Raw genomic sequence first — 21,579 nt, 5'->3', positions numbered from 1 at the left:
AGACACAAAATTCTAAATATAATCCTGCTACCCACTCTCAGGTGTATGGTAAACACTAAACTAAATGAACTTACTTTCTCCTAACTCTCTTTGTCATTTATTGTCTTACTATGGTCAGAGGCATCCTCAGGCAACAGACTCGAAAATCCTTAAAGAGATGGGAATATCAGACCACCTGATCTGCCTCTTGAGAAATCTGTATGCAGGTCAGGAAGCAACAGTTAGAACTGAACATGAAACAACAGACTGGTTCCAGATCGGAAAAGGAGTACCTCAAGGCTGTATATTGTCACCCTGCTTATATAACTTATATGCAGAGTACATCATGTGAAATACCAGGCTGGATGAAGCACAAGCTGGAATCAAGATTGCTGGGAGAAACATCAATTACCTCAGATATGCAGATGACACCACCCTTATGGCAAAAAGCAAAAGAGAACTGAAGAGGCTCTTGATGAAAGTGAAAGAGGAGAGTGAAAAAGTTGGCTTAAATCTCAACATTCAGAAAACTAAGATCATGGCATCTGGTCCCAACACTTCATGGCAAATAGATGGGGAAACAATGGAAACAGTGGCAGACTTTATTTTTGGGGCTCCAAAATCACTACTGATGGTGACTACAGGCATGAAATTAAAAGACACTTGCTCCTTGGAAGAAAAGCTATGACCAACCTAGAGCGCATATTAAAAAGCAGAGATACCACTTTACAGACAAAAGTCCAGGTAGTCAAAGCTATGGTTTTTGCAGTAGTCATGTACAGATATGAGAGTTGGACCATAAAGAAGGCTGGCATTAATTACACTCACATTGTTGTGCAACCATCACCCCTATTTCCAAAGCTCTTTCATAACCCCAAATAACTCTATAGCTTTTAAGTAGTAACTCCCTACTCTTCTTCCCCTTCAGCCTGGTAGCCTCTAATCTATGAGTTTGCCTATTCTAGACATTTCATATAAGTGAAATATTACAATAGTCATCCTATTCTGTCTGGCTTATTTCACTAAGCATAATGTTTGCAAAGTTCATGTGGCTATATATATCAGTACTTCCTTTTTGTGGCTAAGTAATATTCCATTGAATGGACATACCATTTTGGCTTATCTGTTCTTCAGTTGCACATTTGGATTGTTTCTACTTTTTGGCTGTTATGAATAATGCTACTCTGGATATTTGTGTACAAGTTTTTGTATGAACATAGATTTTCAGTTCTCTTGAGTATATACCTAGAAACAGACTTGCTTGATTATAGTATTTGATATTTAACTTTTTGTGGACCCAGAAGACTGTTTCCTTAGGGCTGTACCATTTCACATTCCCACCTGCACTGTACAAGGGTTCCAGTTTCTCCCTATCCTCTCCAACACTTGTTACTATAGCCATCTTAGTAGGTGTGGGAGGACTATTGGTTTCTCATAAGATCCATAAGCATAGAATGTTGCTAAAAACTTGGTGGGGGAATTAATAAACATAATTTTGTATGTTCCAGGAGGATGGACTCAGGCAAGTTCTGGAGGAGAGGAAAGCTTTATACAAACAAAACCAATCTGATGTGTAAGTTGGTAAGCTTGATATTTTAAAACAATTTAAGAAATACAATATTGAAATCAGATCATCTTAACATTAGTTTTTAGGTATGATTGGGTTTTAATTCTCTGTGAGCCTGATCAGACCCTGGCTATACAAAACTAGAGGGATTTGTGTTAATGATTGCCATGTCTATAGGGACCAAACAGTGCTTGACACATGGTAGGTGTTTAATAAATAGTTGTTCTTTGACTGGTATGACTTGACAGCAATTAGGTTGGATCCAGAAGAGTTGAGACAGGAGCAAGTAACAGACCTAACGAGTGAAGTGTATGGTTTCCACTGCTTGTTTTCATCAAGTGAGGCCTTAGTGGGTTAAAGGGAGAACAGGCAGTTTGCAAATTTAGCAGGAGTAGCAGTGACTTCCTAAACTCGAGTGAAGTTCACTGGGAATGCGTGCTGCAGAAGGCTACAGCTTGGTAGGTCAGAGGGTTCTGGAGTTGCAGACTATTTAGAGCCAAGCATGGTAGTTGGCACAGCGGAGAATTTGGGCTGAACAACAAACTTCAGAGGATCCTGTGATTGGGTGAAGAAAAAGATGACAAGAGTACTGACTGCTAGAGGAATGATGAGGTATTCAGAACTCAGCATGGAGAGAAGCTGGTCTGCAACATGAGATTCCGTCCTTGGCCTTGTTAGATAGTGTTTTCATTAGTTAGTTGGACATAGAAATCAGTAGCGTGTTGTTAAGGTTCGTGGAGAACACAGAACAGTAGGAACACTTTGCAGTGACTGTGTTTAAGAATAGATACCAATGAACAAGGAACTGATGTGCAAGAGATCTGCAGTAAATGTAAGGAAAATGGAAAGCCCTGAACTCAGGTTCCCAAGTCATTAATTTGTTCATGAGACAGATATGCACTAAACAATTATGAGCTGATAAAGGGCTCTGGTGTTTCCATTATAAACAGCAGAATCAAGATGTTTGCCCCCATGGCCGTCAACAGTGTCATTCAGAAGGCAGATGTTAAATGCAAGTAAACCAGGTCAGCCTACCTGCCGTGAAGGAAAACACAACACCCGGAGAGAGAGTAATGCACCGAAAATATATGTAGATTGAGGAATCAGGGAAATTCTCTCCAAGGAAGAGACACTTCAGCTGGAGCCTGAAGAAGCAGGTTTTGGAGAGGTAGTAACTGTGGGCAGAGAGCATTCTAGTTGGAGGAGACAGCACGTGCAAAGGCCCTGTGTCATGAAAGATGGTGGGATGCCCAGGGACCTGATCATTCCCAAAAGCCAGCGTGGCTGGAACTTAGTGAGCAGACAGAGGGCAACACCAGCAGAGATTTTTAAGCATGTGGGGCAGGTGGTGGCATGTTTGTGTTCTAACCATCACCCTGGCTGCCATGTGGACAGTGAATGGTGGGACTGAGAGGGAGGGTGGTGGTCGTGCAGGTGACAGGAGAGGTGATCCAGACTAGGGGAAAAGAGAACAGTTTACAGACCTGTTGAGGAGGTGACTGAACAAGCCTTGGTCCAGTAAAGGAACGATTTTCCTATGTTTGTACCATGGGGAAATTCATGATCCAAAATTTTGTGCCCTATCCTCCTAGTTTGGTTCTGGGCAGAACAGCCACTATTACCACTTTATGGTTAAAATTCTTTGTCAGAAGAAATCTATTCCTATTTAATTGCTCATGTGGAAATGTGAATTTTTTAAGGAAGTTCTTGTGTACCTAATCAAGTACTTTGATATTGGGTATGTTTTATTTGTGCTATTTCTTTATAATCAAGAGCACATTGTAAACAATGTGGAGAACAAATCTAATGTTTGTAGAGTGGCAGAAGTGTCTAGAACAGATCTATAAGGCATGCTACACGATAACCTTATATGCAAAACAGAAAAAGAGACACAGATGTACAGAACAGATTTTTGGACTCTGTGGGAGAAGGCGAGGGTGGGATGATCTGAGAGAATAGCATTGAAACAAGTATACTATCAAAGGTGAAACAGATCTCCAGCCCAGGTTGGATGCATGAGACAAGTGCTCAGGGCTGGTGCACTGGGAAGACCCAGAGGGATGGGATGGGGAGGGAGGTGGGAGGGGGAATCAGGATGGGGAACACATGTAAATCCATGGTTGATTCATGTCAATTTGACAATGGTCAAATGGACATGTGGACAAATGGACAATGACAAATGGACAATATTGACAATGGTCAATTTGACATGGCGAAAACCACTACAATATTGTAAAGTAATTAGCCTCCAACTAATAAAAATAAATGAAAAAAAAAAAAAAGACACGCCTCAGCTATGTACATGGTACAAATCTAGAAGACACAGGACATATATATTGCCCCTATTTTCACATCCCACAGCAGGCACATACATTTTGTATTTATCTGTTTCCTTTTAAAACCCCACAATATATACTGATTAATTCTGTATATCTGGTTTTGTTTTCCTTTTTTTTTTTTTTTCAATTGTGTTTAAAATACACACCAGGTAGCTCAGTGGTAGAGAATCTGCCTGCCAATGCAGGAGATCAGGGTTCAATCCCTGGGTCAGGAAGATCCCCTGGAGAAGGAAATGGCAACCCACCCCAGTTTTCTTGTCTGGAAAATTCCATGGACAGAGGAGCCTGGCAGGCTACAGTCCATGGGGTCAGAAAGAGTCAAACAAGACTGAGTGACTGAGCACACATACTATTGAGTGTATTCAAAACATTCATAATGTCATATAGCCATCACTACCACCACCTTCCCCAGAACTCTTCATCTTCTAAAACTGAAACACCATACCCAGTAAACAATTGTACATCTGATTGGAAAGGGTGATGCTTATCTGATATTTAAGGAGACATATATTTTATAGGGTAAAACCAAAATTTTATCCCTCTCTGTGTGAAGGACCCTAAAGTACAAACAGGCACATAGTTGAAGATCAAGAACTATTTCTTGGATGAGTGGAGGAGCGTTTGACTTTAGAGTCCTTAGCTCACTTTATGAGAATGAGGATTTGGAAGTATTGATACCATAGAAAGAGGACTCCGTAGGATGAGAACATGATGTGAGGCCATAATCTTATGCACCATGATATTTGATCTCTTATCCCAGCATGAAAAAGGAATTCTAAAAAATGAAGCAAAGGTTTGTCTTTTGGAGACAATGGAAATTAATCAGTGTGCAAAATGCAATGGCTAAACAAGACAATGGGAGTGTGATCCTAGGCAAATTAGTTAGGTAATAAACCACCTACAGATCTCTAAATAGCATTATGGCTAAATAAAGCAATGCAAAAGAATAAGGTAAATGTATATACAATTACATGTTATGATCCTTTGATGTATTTGGTGAAAAATGTAATCAGATTTTTTTTTTCTTTTTCGTTCAGTCCTGTCTCTTTGCCACCCCATGGCAGGGAATTATCCAGACCAGAATACTGGACTGGGTAGCCTTTCCCTTTTCCAGGGGATCTTCCCAACCCAGGGATCAAACCCAGGTCTTGCATACACAGACAGTGCAATAATATTTATGAAAAATATATACTTGCATATATCTGGATATGCTTGCAAATGCAAAGAAAACAGTTTGTAATGATAAATTCCCACTTTATAACATGTCTGTTAAGACGAGGAACGTGATAGAAGGATGTTTTAGGACTGGGCTTTGGGTTCTTCTATTCCCACATTTTATTTTATGCATTTACTTCTAAGTTTTTACAAGGAGAATGTTATGTCTGTAAAGAATAAAAATAACTAAATGAGGTGTACCAGGTTCACCAAAGCCTTACCTGAGAACCATGCTTCTGGATCCCTTCAAAGGTAAAGTCTGCCACTTAGAACACAGGAAAAATCTGTGCCTTCTGCATGCAGGAGTGTGTGTGAGTGTGTGTGTTTGTGTGTGTGTTTGTGAACAAGCCAGATTCTCCCAGTCAATTGTGAGTCACGTAGGCACTCATTTCATTCGCCTTTAAGAAGTGCTTCCTGTATTAACTAAATCCTGAGAGGATGGGCACCAGGGACAAATTTGAGGTTAGTTGATGAGTATGATGAGTAAGATGAGTATGGCATCTTGTCCCATCACATCATGGCAAATAGATGGGGAAACAATGGAAACAGTGAGAGATTTTATTTTTAGGGGCTCCCAAATCACTGTAGATGTTGACTGCAGTCATGAAATTAAAAGATGTTTGCTCCTTGGAAGAGAAGCTATGACCAACCTAGACAGCATATTAAAAAGCAGAGAAGTTATTTTGTAGACAAAGGTCCATCCAGTCAAAGCTATGGTTTTTCCAGTAGTCAGGATGGATGTGAGAGTTGGACTGTAAAGAAAGCTGAGCACCAAAGAACTGATGCTTTTGAAACCATGGTGTTGGAGAAGACTCTTGAGAGTCCCTTGGACTACAAGGAGATCCAACCAGTCCATCCTAAAGGAAATCAGTCCTGAATATTCATTGGAAGGACTGATGCTGAAGCTGAAACTCCAATATTTTGGCCACCTGAGGCGAAGAACTGACTCCTTGGAAAAGACCCTGATGCTGGGAAAGACTGAAGGCAGGAGGAGAAGGGGATGACATAGGATGAGGTGGTAGGAAGGCATCACTGACTCAACGGACATGAGTTTAAGCAAGTTCGGGGAGTTAGTGAAAGAGAAGTCTGGCGTCCATGGGGTCGTAAAGAGTTGGGCACGACTGAGCGACTGACCTGAACTGAACTGAGGCTACCACGTGACCGCCAACGACGTTCTAGCATTCGTGCAGGAGCAGCCTGGGTTCAAACAGACTCGCTTAGAAGTTCTCCAGGAAACCATTGGGTGGGTGGAGAGGGGCGCTCGGTCCAACAGCTCCTTTCTGATCGGTTGTGCTGTTTGAGAACGTGGCCTTTCCTTCCTGGAAAGGAGCCTTAATTCCTCGAAGGTTGCACCAGAGCCGGAGCGGGAGGCGGGGCAAGAGCCTGGGTCCGAGTCCCAGGGGCCCGGGTCGGAGCCGGGACCTGACCCGGAGAGAGAGAGCTGGCTGCCCACAGAGCCTGGCCTAGAGCCGGAGCCGCCCTGGGCCTCCAGTCAAGACCGGGAACCGAGCTTGGCTGGGCTGCGGGGCAGAACGCAGAGCCCCCTCCGGAGTCGCGGCCGAGGCTCCACCACCTCCCGCCAGCATCGCGGTCTGAGAACCAACTGGTCCAGCGGCCCCGCTGCCACACCAGCTGCCCGGAGGCGCCTCTGTCCCGGGCCTTCCGGCAGCTGGACTGGAAGGTGGGCTTGCAACCCTGGATCTTCCTGTTGCTGCCCATGGTGTTAACGGCCTTTCTAGGCACTGGCCTGATTTACCAGCCCCAGGATGAAGAGGACGACCTCGAGGAGCAGTACATGCCGGTAGGGAGACCCACCAAGGGTGAGTGACGCTTTGTGCAGGAACATTTCACCGCCAAAGACTCTCTCTCATCTTCTCCATCTCCAGGAAGAGCACCGAGGTCAATTATGCCTCCATCCTAGTGATCTCCAACACCGAGACACTGCTGGAACCGGAAATCTTAGAAGAGGTTTGCAAGGTGGAAGGCGGCTGCAGGCTTTGACTGTGACACAGGACAACGGAACCCAGATCCCTACAGCAAGATGTGCGCTAAAAACCAGGGCTCCTGTGTCACCCCCTCCTCCCATCCCACTCTTGTTCGCCTGGGAAAGGATCAAGGGCCTCAACCTGGAAACCACCACCTTTCCCATCTACAGCCAAGCTGGTCAAATCAGCTACCTGGCCAACATCCTGGGAGGAACTGCCTTAGGCAGGAGTATGGGGCTGAGCCCCAAAGCCATGCGGCTGCAGTACCACCTGAAGACAGGTGAAGGAGAGGAAAATGAAGGTAGCAAGGCGTGGATGATCCATTTCCTGAGAAGCTTGGCAGCCTTGAAAAGAGTCTGGCCTTGAAGAAGATCAAAGTACCTAGCGGCTGGGGTTTATAGGGAGGCCAGGAGAAGGTGGGAGAGGTAGGAGGACTTGTTCCAAGGACCATAGCAGCAGCACTCCCAAATTATCAGAGTCCTTGACTAGAAGCCAGTTGTGCTCTGCTCTATTTGATCATTAATCCAACTTTCTTAAAATAGGACACTGAAGAAAGCCACAAAAGTATCTAAAAAAGAGTGGATATGTGTATAACTGATTTACTTTGCTATACATGAAACTGACACAACATTGTAAATCAACTACACTACAATAACTTTTTAAAAATAAAGTAAAAAGAGATAGGACCTAAAATAGAGAGAGAGCGAAGAATGCCACAAATCTTAAATCCTTGGTAACATTCTGGTTAAAAACACAAATTATACATTCTCAGGGTAGGTCTGTTTAATCCAGATGTTGATCTTCAGGTTTAGTTTGGTTTTCTGGTCAAGTTACTCTGAAATTCTTACTCAAGTTTAAGTCTTTGCTGTTTCTGGGAGCCCCCTCAACTTTGTTTGGAGTTCATTGGAATAAAAAAGCAAAACTTTAAACAAAAGTTCCATGATGTTTTTGAGAAAGAAAGACCCACATTTTACAAGTAAATTACAGCATAGTGCCAGGCACATGTTAGCTGTTGAGTAATTCGGGCTGGCAAACCTAGTCCTCTGAATAAAACTTGTGAAAAGGAGAAGACACCTTCTGGAAAAAAGCCTTTTAATACTCAGGCCTTTCTGAAACGGTGTTTGTGCAGTTAAAATAGTAAAAGATACTGAATTAATAGAAGTTTAGAAAAAGTCATATGTCTATAGTTATTAATTCTTTCACAGTTTTATATAAGATTCAGATTTTGTACACTCAGGAGTTTTAAACTTTAGATTTTGAAAGCAACTTTGAAAAGCATGCCAGAGCTTTGTGGGAAGAAGCAAATCTTTATTATCTTCTTTATTCTAAAATCATAATCCATATATTTTGATTTTTAATGAACTTTAATGTTTAAATCAACAAGTTGTGGTGTTTCAATATCATATGTAACTCATACACAATATCAGAATTGAACATTATTTACCTGAATATATTTTTGTGCAGGTCGTCTACTTTTCGTCACTTTCTAGACAACTGGAATTTGAGGCAACTTCTATGACCATGGTCCCCTTGTTTCACTTGGCATACCTTCTCATCATATTATTTGCAATTGTATCATGCTACAGGTAAAACAATTTTATTAGTTTTATAAATTCTAAAAAATATTTTATTGTGGTAGTATCTATAATGTGTATATAACATTTATGACATAAAATGTACATTTCCAAAACCATTTTTAAGTGTACAGATCAGTGGTGTTAATTACATGCACAGTGTTGTACAACTATCACTTTATGAATATTTTCTATCACCCCAAACAAACTCTGTAACCATTAAGTAATAACTTCTCATTGTCTCCCCCAAGTCTTGACTAATTTTTAATCTAGTTTCTGTTTCTATGAATTTGCCTATTCTAGAGATTTCCTGTAAGTGGGATCACACTGTATTTGTCCTTTCATGATTGACTTATTTCACTTATCATAATGTTTTCAAGGTTGATCCATGTTGTAGAAAGAATTCCTTTACATGGCTGATATTCCATTTTATGTATATACCACATTTGTTCCTATCTTATTATGGGCACTTGAAATATTTTTGATTGTAATGAATAATGCTGCAGTTAACCATAGTGTCCAAATCTCTGTTCAAGCCCCTGTTTTCAGTTCTTTTCAGTATATATCTAGGAGTGGAATTAGTGGGTTGTATGATAATTCACTGGTTAGCTTTTTGAAGAACCACCAAACTATTTTCCACAGAGGCTACACCATTTTATCTCCCACCAGCAATGTATAAGTTTTCCAATTTCTCCACATTCTAACCATGATTATCTTTTTTAATGTGTTTATTCATTATTTGTATATCCTTTGAAACTACCCAGGTGGCGCAGTGGTAGAGAAGCTGCCTGCCATGCAGGAGATGCAAGAGACTTTGTTTTGATCCCTATGTTGGGAAGATGCCCTGGAGAAGGAAATGGTAACCCACTCCAGTATTCTTGCCTGGAAAATTTCATGAAGAGAAGACTGAGTGCGTACACACACACACACACACACACACACACACACACACACAGCCCCTTTTCTAGAGCACATGTCTCTAAGCAGAGGAGAACCACGAACATCTGCTAGAAGGAGGCTTTCGTTCTTTTTGTTAGCCACAATATATTAAACTAGCGTTGACATACAGGAGATATTTAGGGTTGTGTTTATGGCTAATTGGACTCATAAGTGAGTGAGAAGATACCTAGACATGGGCACTTTCATACTGCTTGCTTCCATTCACACTCCTTTGCAGATCAGAGTGGAAGTAGCTATTTTCAGTACATCTTTGTCGTTCTGAAAGGCCAGTCAGCATATTCAGGCTTTGCTTGCTGCATAATTATCAAGCAGTATAGTTTGGTAACAGCACAGATTCCCAAACTTTCTGTTCCCACTCTTCCCCACCTTTCTTCTGTTCAGTTCGTCTAGGTTAGTGCCTGGAAATTAAAGTTGTCCAGCAGACAGGAATGGGAATTATTGCACAAGAGGGCGCTGAAGAGGTGTCCGAGTCAAGAATGTTACGAGTTGTAGGAATTTCAGTATGGAAGCCGCCACCACAATTTCATGACTTTTCCCTCCAAATGTACAGGTGTGGCTGTATACGAAACACAATGTGGGTCACAGCCTTTGGAGTCATTTCTGCTGCCTTGGCTGTGGTTGAGCAGCTTTGGCCTGATGTTGTACATTGGAGTGCCATTTATGATCATAGTTGCAAATTCACCATTTCTTATTCTAGGTGAGTAAAACAAAGTGTGAGGAGCCACACTGTGTATGTGGGGGGTGTGGGGTGGGTAAAGGAAGGGTATTGTGTTACAGAAAGCAAAATAATTATATATAGGTGACTCTACAGATCCAAAATGAGGAATCAGGAAAAAAGAAAATCAAATGGAATTATGTGCCTTTAAGAGTTGGAAAAATCTAGTATCCCATATGGAAAAACACAGACAAGGGACATAAACAGACAGTTCACACACACACACAGAATCCAAAATACTAATCATTCAAAATATATGAAAGAAATAATTTGACTTTTTGATTAATCAAGGGATGCAAGTTATACCAAAAGTGATACACCTTATTTTCTTATTAGATTAATGAATATTATAGCAAGACTGAAGGTTTGGGGAAGGTTGTATGCAAGTAAACACATATTCTGCTGAGGAAAATTTGTAAATTGGTACACTTTTAAAATACAACTTTGCAACAAATCAAAAGACTTTAAAATTTTAAAAGGAGTACCTTTGACCTGCCAACTACACTTCTGAGAATTTGTCCTAATTATTGGACAGGTGCTGACAAAATAGAATAAGTATGTTCATTTCAGTGTGATTTAGAATAGGAAAAAACAAAAACAGGCTAATCCTATGATAGCTTATGGTAATGATGTTGGAGTTGTGATCTCTGAAGAAGAAGATTCAGCCTCTTCTGGACCAGGGACCAGGCTTGATCACGCAAGAGCTTTTGTGAACCAGAGTTTTATTAAAGTATAAAAAGGGACAGAGAAAGCTTCTGAAATAGACATCAGAAGGGGGCAGCAGAGTGCCCCCCTAGCTAGTCTTATCAAGGCCTTATATAATTTTTCCAAACCCATTCCCACAACATACATCTTAAATGAACAAGATTAGAACAAACAATAGAACGATCTTACCAGACTCACTCCCATAATACGCATTTTAAGATGACAGGATTAGTCAGAAGGTTCTTGTTAAGGAGATACATGTCCTCGAGCAGGATATATTGTTATATTCACTAAGACAAAGCAATGTAGAAAAGAACCTTTGTCCTTTTCTCCTTGGGAGCCCCAGACCACTTTTTCCTTCTGGAGAGCTCTGGACCCCTTCCTCCTCCTCCTTCTCCTCCATCTTATCACCCTACCTAGGAATTAACTCTCTCATTCCCCGATTCTTTTAGGAGAATTATGTTGCCAAGGGAAGGGGCCGTCATTTTCATTCCATAATTACTTCCTGCTATTGAGGGGCATCATCCCTAAGTTGTTGAGGCAACATATTCTCCTAACCCTCATACTGAGGGTCTCTGATCCAGGGGCCCCAAGTAATAGTTGGAGGAGGCTGTGGCACTCGTAGGAGCCTGAACAACCATCTGTAACTTAAAAGCTTTAAGATGGTTAGAGACAAACCCCGTTTTACAGTTACAGACGTAAGGCAAAATAGCCATTAAACCAAGTTAAAACATAATCAAAATTAAAAGTTACATTATGTCTATAATTACATCAGTCCATCTTAGGATTGTTAGATGTCATCAGATCAAGATGAGGCATCATATACAATTGTTGTCAGTGAAGGTATTCACAGAGCTGAAGAAAGTCCTTCCCTCAAAGCAGAGAAACCCACCATGCAAAGCCTTTCCCTGATGAGAAGGTTGAAAAGCTGAAAGCAGAGTCACATAGTTAATTCTAAGGTTTTAGGATCTATTACAATATCTGTGCATAAGAACAGTCTCATAGAGACAGTCCCTTCTTCTTAGGGGCAGTTCAAGCCCTCATTAAAGCCATGGGTAAAACTTTAAACCAACTGTCTTGTGTTTCCTGAGTTAGCTTACACAGATTTCATTTAATAACGGCATTAGCCTTTTCAACCTTTCCTGAAGATTGGGGTCTCCAGGAACAGTGCAAATGATATTCTATTCCTAGAACTTTTGATACCCCTTGAGTTACAGTAGCTTTAAGATGGAGCGTTGTTGCTCTGAACTATAGAGTTTAAGATCCCACTTATAACATTAAGAAGTCAGTACAGTAAGGTTTTGCCCATTCCTTAACCTCAGGCTTTAGTGGATACTACTTTTGATGTGAAAATAGGTGAGGGCCTTTGACCTTGATAACAACAGGAACAGCATTTTGAGCTCAACTCACAGTTTTCCATCAGCTCACATGCTAGAATTTACATTTTGTTCAATGAAAAGAGTAGGCTCCATATTCATGAAAACAGAGGCCTGGACCATGTTCAGTACATCCCTCCCTAGAAGGGGTGAGGGAGACTCCAGCATGATCAGAAACTCATGAGAAAACAGCAGAGAGTCCCAGTTGCAGCTTAAAGTTAACAGCATTTGTCTCATCCTGACAGTCCCATTAGAGTAGTGGATCACGAGGAAAGCAAACCAGGGGCTTCTGTGAGCACAGAGAAAGTTTCCCTAGTGTCCAAAAGAAAATTGACTGATTGGCCCACCACAGTTATTAATCCCAAGGATTCCACAGGTGTAATTAGGATGGGAGCTTCTGTGGCGATCCCCAGACACTTTCAGTCCCAATTGCCTTGAGTGTCTGACCCCTGTGGCCTATGTCTTAGAGGGCAGTCTGTCTTCAGGTGTGGTCATTTTACAAATGGGACACGGAGCCGGGTGTGGCTTAGATGCCTGATGGCAATCCCTCTTCTGATTTCTCTCCTTTCCACCATAATAACAAGTCCACCCTTTTCACCTGGGTTACTCTGGGCACTTTTCCTCAGGCTGTTTCAGAGTGGATCTAACAGCCATTGTTGGGGCTTAGGTCTTTTGCCAGGGTTTGTTTTTTTTTTTTCCTCCTCCTTTCCTCCTCATATTCTTTACCATGATATATCATCTGAGTGAGCTGTAACAGTTTTTTAAAACTGATTTGGTCCAAACACCTGTTTTCATAAATTACGGCAGATATCTGGAGCTGACTGAGTAAGAAACCTATCTTTAAGGTCATTGCTTCTTCTGTACTTTCAGAGTCAACATCAGTAAACTTCCAGAGAGCCTCTTGTAGTCTATCTAGGAATTTATCAGGAGTTTTCTTCTCTCCCTGTTCTATGTCAGCCAACTTAGCATAGTTTAAAGTCTTAGTGTGCACTTGCTCAAGTCCTTCACAATACATCTGGCAAAGTGGTTCTGATCTCACCTTCTTTTAGCCATGCTATAGTCCCAGTCTTGCTCTGTCCTGGGAACTGCTTGGCTCCCAGTAGGGAGAAGGGCTATTTCATGTTCCCCCTTTCTCCTTGTCTCATGCTCAAGCCATTCATCTCCAAAAGTAGCTCAGTTCAGTTCAGTTCAGTTCAGTCGCTCAGTCATGCCTGACATTTTGTGACCCCATGGAGTGCAGCACTCCAGTCTTCCCTGTTCATCACCATCTCCTAGCATCTACCCAAACTCATGTCCATTGAGTCAGCGATGCTATCCAACCATCTCATCCTCTGTTGTCCCCTTCTCCTCTCAACTTCAATCCTTCCCAGCATCAGGGTCTTTTCCAGTGAGTCAGTTCTTTGCACCAGGTGGCCAAAGTATTGGAGTGTCAGCTTCAACATCAGTCCTTCTAATGAATATTCAGGAATTATTTCCTATAGGTAGACTGGTTGGATCTCCTTGTTGTGCAAGGGACTCTCAAGAGTCTTCTCTAACACCACAGTTCAAAAGCATCAATTTTTCAGCGCTCAGCTTTCTTTATAGTCCAACTCGCACATCCATGTACGACTACTGGAAAAACCATAGTTTTGACTAGATGGACCTTTGTTGGCAAAGTAATGTCTCTGCTTTTCAATATGCTGTCTTGGTTGGTCATAACTTTTCTTCCAAGTAGCAAGCGTCTTTTAATTTCATGGTCACCATCTGCAGTGATTTTGGAGCCCCAAAAAATAAAGTCTGTCACTGTTTGCCCATCTATTTGCCATGAAGAGTTCCAAAGAATAGCAAGGAGAGATAAGAAAGCCTTCCTCAGTGACCAGTGCAAAGAAGTAGAGGAAAACAATAGAATGGGGAAGACTAGAGATCTCGTCAAGATAATTAGAGATACCAAGAGAATATGTCATGCAAAGATGGGCACAATAAAGGATAGAAATGGTATGGACTGAACAGAATCAGAAGATATAAAGAAGAGGTGGCGCGAATACCCAGAAGAAATCTTAGTTTTCTGAATGTTGACATTTAAGCCAACTTTTTCACTCTACTCTTTCACTTTCATCAAGGGGCTCTTTAGTTCTTCTTCGCTTTCGGCCATAAGGGTGGTGTCATCTGCATATCTGAGGTTATTGATATTTCTCCCAGGAGTATCAATATCAGCTTGTGAAATCCAGTCCAGCATTTCTCATGATGTACTCTGCACATAAGTTAAATAAGCAGGGTGACAATGTACAGCCTTGATGTAGTCCTTTCCTAATTTGGAACCAGTCTGTTGTTCCATGTCCAGTTCTAACTACTGCTTCTTGAACTGCTACAGATTGCTTCGGAGGCAGGTCAGGTGATCTGGTATTCCCATCTTTTTCAGAATTTTCCACACTTTGTTGTGATTCACGCAGTCAAAGTGTTTGGCACAATCAGTAAAGCAGGAATAGATGTTTTTCTGAAACTCTCTTGCTTTTTTGATGCTCCAACAAATGTTTGCAGTTTGATTTCTGGTTCCTCTGCCCTTCCTAAATCCAGCTTGAATATCTGGAAGTTCATGGTTCACATACTGTTAAAGCCTGACTTGGAGGAATTTGAGCATCATTTTGCTAGCATCTGAGATGAGTGCAATTGTGCAGTAGTTTGAGAATTCTTTGCCATTGTCTTTCTTTGGGATTGGAATGAAAGCTGATCTTCTCCAGTCCTGTGGCCACTGCTGAGTTCTCCAAATTAGCTGGCATATTGAGTGCAGTACTTTCACAGCATCATCTTTTAGGATTTGAAATAGCTTAACTGGAATTCCATCACCTCACTAACTTTGTTCATAGTGATGCTTCCTAAAGCCCACTTGACTTCACATTCCAGGATGTCTGGCTCTAGGTGAGTTATCACACCATAGTGATTATCTGGGTCATGAAGATCTTTTTTCTATAGTTCTTCTGGGTATTCGTGCCACCTCTTCTTAATATCTTTTGATTCTCTTTGGTCCATACCATTTCTGTCCTTTATTGTGCCCATCTTTGCATGAAATGTTCCCTTGGTATCTCTAACTTTCTTGAAGAGATCTCTAGTCTTTCCCATTCTATTGTTTTCCTCTGATTCTTTAGATTGATCACTGAGGAAGGCTTTCTTATCTCTCCTTGCTATTCTTTGGAACTCTGCATTCAAATGGGTATATCTTGCCTTTTCTCCTTTTTATTTCACTTCTCTTCTTTTCACAGCTATTGTAAGGCCTCCTCAGACCACCATTTTGCCTTTCTGCATTTCTTTTTCTTGGGGATGATCTTGATCACTGCATCCTGCATAATGTCACAAACCTCCATCCATAGTTCTTCAGGCTCTCCATCAGATCTAATTCCTTGAGTCTATTTGTCACTTCCACTATATAATTGTAAGGGATTTGATTTAGGTCATAACTGAATGGTCTAGTGGTTTCCCCAACTTTCATCAATTTAAGTCTGAATTTGGCAATAAGGAGTTCATGATCTGAGCTACAATCAGTTCCCAGTCTTGATTTTGCTGACTGTATAGTACTTCTCCATCTTTGACTGCAAAGAATATAATCAATCTGCTTTCAGTATTGACCATCGGGTGATATCCATGTGTAGAGTCTTCTCTTGTGTTGTTGGAAGAGGGTGTTTGCTATGACCAGTGCATTTTCTTGGCAAAACTATATTAGCCTTTGCCCTGCGTCATTCTATACTCCAAGGCCAAATTTACCAGTTACTCCAGGTATCTCTTGACTTCCTACTTTTGCATTCCAGTCCCCTATAAAGGAAAGGACATCTTTTTTGGGTGTTCATTCTAGAAGTTCTTGTAGGGCTTCATAGAACCCGTCTACTTCAGCTTCTTCAGCATTACTGGTTGTGTTATGTGGCTCTGTGGCACTGCAGCAGGTGTGAGTAGATACCCCATGTCCAGGGGCAAAGGGGAATCCCCAGCAAGATGGTAGGAGGGGCAAAGTCACCTTTAGAATCAAACCCCACACCCACCAGAGATGCTCAGGGGGCTCAAACATACCTTGTGTGCACCACGACCCAGAGGGCCCACAGAGACTGAGACAGAACTGTGTCTGAGTGTCTCCTGTGGAGGTACATGCCAGCAGTGGACTCCCACAGGGGCCGGGTCTCTGGGTGTAGCAGACCTGGGTATGGCATAAGCCCTCTTGGAGGAGGTTGCCTTAGACCCCACCATAGAGCTGCCAGAACTTACACAGGATTGGGGAAACAGACTCTTGGATGGCACAAACAGAACTTTGTGCACACCATAACCCAGGAAAAAGGAGCCATGACCCCACAAGAGACTGACCCAGACTTGCCCATTAGTGTCCTGGAGTCTCCAGCTGAGGCATGTGTCAGTGATGGCCTGCTGAAGAGTAGGGGCACTGAGTGTAGCAGTGTGTCCATGGGACCTTTTGAAGGAGGTCAACATTATCTTCATTACCTCCACCATAGTTTGACCTCAGCTCAAATAACAGGGAGGGAACACAGCCCTGCCCATCGACAGAAAATTGGATTAAAGATTACTGAGCATGGCCCCGCCCATCAGAACAAAATCCATTTTCCCCCTCAGTAGTCAGTCTCTCCCATCAGGAAGCTTCCATAAGCCTCTTATCCTTCTCCATCAGAGGGCAGACAGACTGAAATCCACAATCACAGAAAACTAACCAATCTGATCACATGGACCACAGAGTGTTGTCTAACTCAATGAGACTATGAGCTATGCCATGAAGGGCCACCCAAGACAGATGGGTCATGTTGGAGAGTTCTGACAAAACGTGGTCTGCTGGAGAAGGGAATGGCAAACTACTTCAGTATTCTTACCTTCAGAACCCCACGAACAGTATGAAAAAGCAAAAAGATAGGACACTGAAGGATGAACTCCCCAGGTCGGTAGGTGCCCAATATAATACCACGGATCAGTGGAGAAATAACTCCAAAAGGAATGAAGAAATGGAGCCAAAGCAAAAACAACACCAAGTTGTGGATATGACTGGTGATGGAAGTAAAGTCCGATGTTATAAAGAGCAATATTGCATAGGAACCTGGAATGTTAGGTCCATGAATCAAGGCAAATTGGAAGTGGTCAAACAGGAGATGGCAAGAGTGAACATCAACATTTTAGGAAGCAGCCAACTAAAATAGACGAGAATGGGTGAATTTAACTAAGATGACCATTATATTTTCTCCTGTGGGCAAGAATCCCTTAGAAGAAACGGATTAGCCATCATACTCAACAAAAGAGTCCAAAATGCAGTACTTGAATGTAATCTCAAAAATGACAATGATCTCTGTTCATTTCCAAGGCAAACCATTCAATATCACAGTAATCCAAGTCCTCATGGGTAGTCCCCCATTATTTGAGACCTGGTGCCCAGGCTCTCCTTCTTCATGGAGCTTTCCTGACTGTGCAGCTCTCATTGAGGCTTTTCACTTCAGCCCTTCTCATCTGGTCTCTGAGAAACAGTTTAGCCCCTAATTTTACACTGTTGTCATTTTTTTCATGGGGGAGAATCTTGGCTAAGTATTATTGATATGCACAGCCCTCGTTTTGCATAAATGGACAGTAACAAAGGATTATAAGAACAAGGCATTTTTTTGTTGTTGTTGCTGTTCAGAAAAATGTGTGGATCATCTCTGTAAACTATTAGGAGATGGGATTTCTCTTTGAAATGCAATTCAAATTAGCAAAAAGCCTTTGTAGTTCAGAAAAAGGCTTATGGGATTGGAATCCATATTTATAAGATTTATGAAACAGAGTCTTCTTCTCACAGTCTTCTTTTGGGAGGCGTTTATTAACTTAGCCCTAGATAACTCAATACAGTACCCCTAAAACTTCTTAAAAACCCTGGGACATTAAGATGGGGGGAAGGAGTAAGAGACGTTCTGCTAAGAGGTGACTTGTCATCATTTTATGGAGGAAAGATAGAAAAATATTATTGTAGAACAATAAAAGAGTATAAAATCAAGTGCAAATGTGTGACAAAGAGGATAGTGAAGAATATATCTTGTGCTTCTTGGTGGTTTGAACTTCTTTCTTGATTCTCTGAGTCATTCCTGGTCCTACATTCTACAATACAGATACCATTGTATTTATTTGATCCGGGGTTTGAGTTAGGCTGTGCTCAGTCCACCTTCTTCTTTACCAGATGGTATTGCTTTATTCTTGAAGATTGATGATCTTTCAGCAGAGCTGGACACTGCGTTTCCAAAATGTCTCCACTGGATGCAAGAAAAGCAAGTGTTTCAGTAGGAGTTATTATCTATGAAACTAATGCAAAAGAAATGTGAATTCTAGAGAAGAGAAAAAGAAGTTGGAGCAAGAAGTAGTGAACCTCAAAAGTCATATACATAGAACATATAATAGAACACAGTCAAGTTGAGCAGTATAAATAGGAGATTGAGGAAACAGAGAGACAAGATCTAGTCAAGAAATTAAAAGAAATCAGCCTGTTTTTGCTGATTAATTTGTCGATCGGTCATGTGCTTGAATTCACTTTCACTTTCATACATTATATTTTGGATGTATACAGCTTGTGTGTTTCCTCTGCTTACCTTAGAACGCTTTGTTTTGTAGACTTCTGGAAGAAAGGGGGGCACTTGTTCTCCCTTTAGATATTTCAGTTTCCATCACACTTAATCATGAAATTGACCTATCAGAATGATTCTTACAAGAGAATCTTTTTACTTATATGACCAATTGGTGTAAAACAAGTCTATGAGGAAGAAAAGAAAGCATTGTGATTTAGAACTGGTGCCATCCTCTTGAATTATTCTTAAGTTGTCTTGTTCAATTTTTAAAATTTTAAGTTGATCCTCTTATTCTTTGAATTATCAGATTATATAAGTACTACTATAACAATGATTTCACTTTAATTTTATAATTCAGATTTAATTCATTTCACATTGACGATAATTATTTTAAACTTCCGCTCTTTTTTTTTTTTTCATCTTTAAATCTCTCTCTGAAAATGTTATCTTTTTAAATTTGCCTTAGATACAAGCAGCATCTTAAGAAAACTTAGAGCAACTATTACAAGAGAAGAATAATGCTTCAATGAGAAGTCAGATGGAACTCAGAATTAAAGACTTGAAATCTGAACTCTCCAAGATGAAAACGTTGTAAGAAGATTCTAATAAAGCAGAGTTAGAAAAATATAAGAAACTCTACTTAGTAAAACTAGCCATTAGAAAGTCATTGGAAGATAAACTAGACAAGGAAGTCAAAACACAGAATCACAGAAAATAAATTTAGGTCATTAATTTGTCTCTAAAGCCTAATTTTTATACAGTGCGGTTCTTGAGATCAGTAGGAAGTGAAAGCTAACTGGATAGTCACTGCTAAGGGGGTGCCCTAAGACAAACTATTAATACTGTATCAAGTTTTTCCACACTACCTAAAGGCATGCTTTTGAAATAGGGGGAAATTAACACAGGGCTGAAAGGCAGGATAATTGACAAAGTGGCTAAAAGTAACATGGTGTCCTGACTGAGGGGGTGTGGAGGACTGAAAGGGCAGATCCCACCTGCAGTGCCGAGTCCAGCTTTCCCCACTGTCTGAAAGCAGAGCCCTCCTAGGACGCCTTCCATAGGCCAAAACAGCATAAAGCAAAGAAGCAGGTACCCGAGGACACATTCTGCTAGTCGATGCTAAGATGAATATGCCCAAGTGAAGCACAGGTGCTCCCAGACGAGGTTCAGGGCTGTGGCGACTTGATGCTGAGATGTGGGGTGTGGCTCCCGGGGAAGGAGCCCGGTGGGGCCAATCTGCCTGCTTGGGGAGCGTGATGCCTCTCAGTATAAAACATATATTGAGTGTTTTGACTTGAATTTTTGCCATTTTAAATGAAACCAAAACTTATCTTCAGTTTTTTGCTTTTGTTTTTGTTTTTGTTTTGGACCATCAAAAATGGGTGCTGACATAGGCCTTTTGTAGAAGTGAAGTAACATAAACTCTGGAAAAGCAGGGGATACTTGTAATTGTTCCTGGAGCTGTTTTAGCTCTTTTCAGACTCACCCATTGACTTTCTCGTCCTCTCCTCGAGATTGTGGCTCTAGATGAGTCCTCAGAGCCAAAAGCTTAATTTCTCCCAGGTCATGAGTGCAAAATATGTACAAGGGAGGGGAAAGCAAATGCTTGAACGTGGCTTTGTGGGAGGTGTGCTTCTTCATCTCTGAACTGTTTCCTGGAGGCAGGCGTGTCCCAGAGGCTGCAGGGGTCACTGTGAGGCCACCTCCCTTTCTCTCTGACACCCTTCCTCTCCTCTCCCAGTTGTCACTTGTTACCTGAGGAGCCCAGACACACGTGCGCTTCTTTAGAGCAAGGTCTCAGTTGTCACTGTTTACAGTGGGTCTGCTCTGTTTTCAGTGTTTTAACAGTTTAACGGGAATTCCATTTACTGTATAGCAACTTAACAAATGCAAGTCACTTAGGGAAACATGAACGAAGTTGGTGTTTTCCATCTTCCCCAGGACTGATGAGAGGCTGGCAGAGATCAGCACCGAACTTGAGATGGAGAAACAGCAGAACAGATCTTTACTCAGGGCTCTCACCACGAGGCCAGTCCTGGAGCCCTCTTCTGTTGGAAATTTCATTCCTGCTTCAGGGTTCAACACAAATCTTATTTCAAGAGCAAACATAGGGTTTTCCACCTCAATTCCATGCCCTTCAAATGACAGTGTGGAGACTTACTTGACCAAGGTTAGTTCTATTCTGTTTTTTTATTGGGTTTCAGATTTCTGATATGAATGACCCTTGTTTTTAATTTGGTGAACTTCTGACTTGTGTTTTTTACTTATGCACACTAAGTAGAACCATACTTAACTGTGATAATCAAGGAGACATTTAATGATTATTTTGTCCTAGATCTCTCATTTTTAAGAGATACTTATTAAATTCTTAAATTTCTTGAAAAGCTGCATTTAAATTCAACTTTAGAAATGAAATCTTATTGTCTAGTAACCAAAAGTATACTTTCAGATGTTTGATTTACTTTCTAAATTATTTCAGTTTGGCAGTGGTTCATAATCATTTCCAGGCTCTGCTGCACTCACTGCAGTTTTTCTACCCCTAAGCATAAGTGAACGACTGGCATCTAAATACTAGCGACACATGGATGTTTTTTATTTGAAGGAATCCTAGATAAATCC

General features: G+C 41.3%; 2 pseudogenes; one reads left to right on the top strand and one right to left on the bottom strand.

Moving 5' to 3' along the window:
• LOC133044249 (patched domain-containing protein 3-like) overlaps positions 1–21,579 on the bottom strand; it is a 145,303-nt pseudogene that overhangs the window by 87,498 nt on the left and 36,226 nt on the right.
• The window catches only part of LOC133045244 (patched domain-containing protein 3-like), a 63,390-nt pseudogene that overhangs the window by 12,173 nt on the left and 29,638 nt on the right, over positions 1–21,579 (top strand).

This window comes from Dama dama, chromosome 23, assembly GCF_033118175.1.
Source record: "Dama dama isolate Ldn47 chromosome 23, ASM3311817v1, whole genome shotgun sequence".
NCBI lineage: Eukaryota > Metazoa > Chordata > Mammalia > Artiodactyla > Cervidae > Dama > Dama dama.
This window is presented reverse-complemented; position numbering and strand designations above follow the sequence as displayed.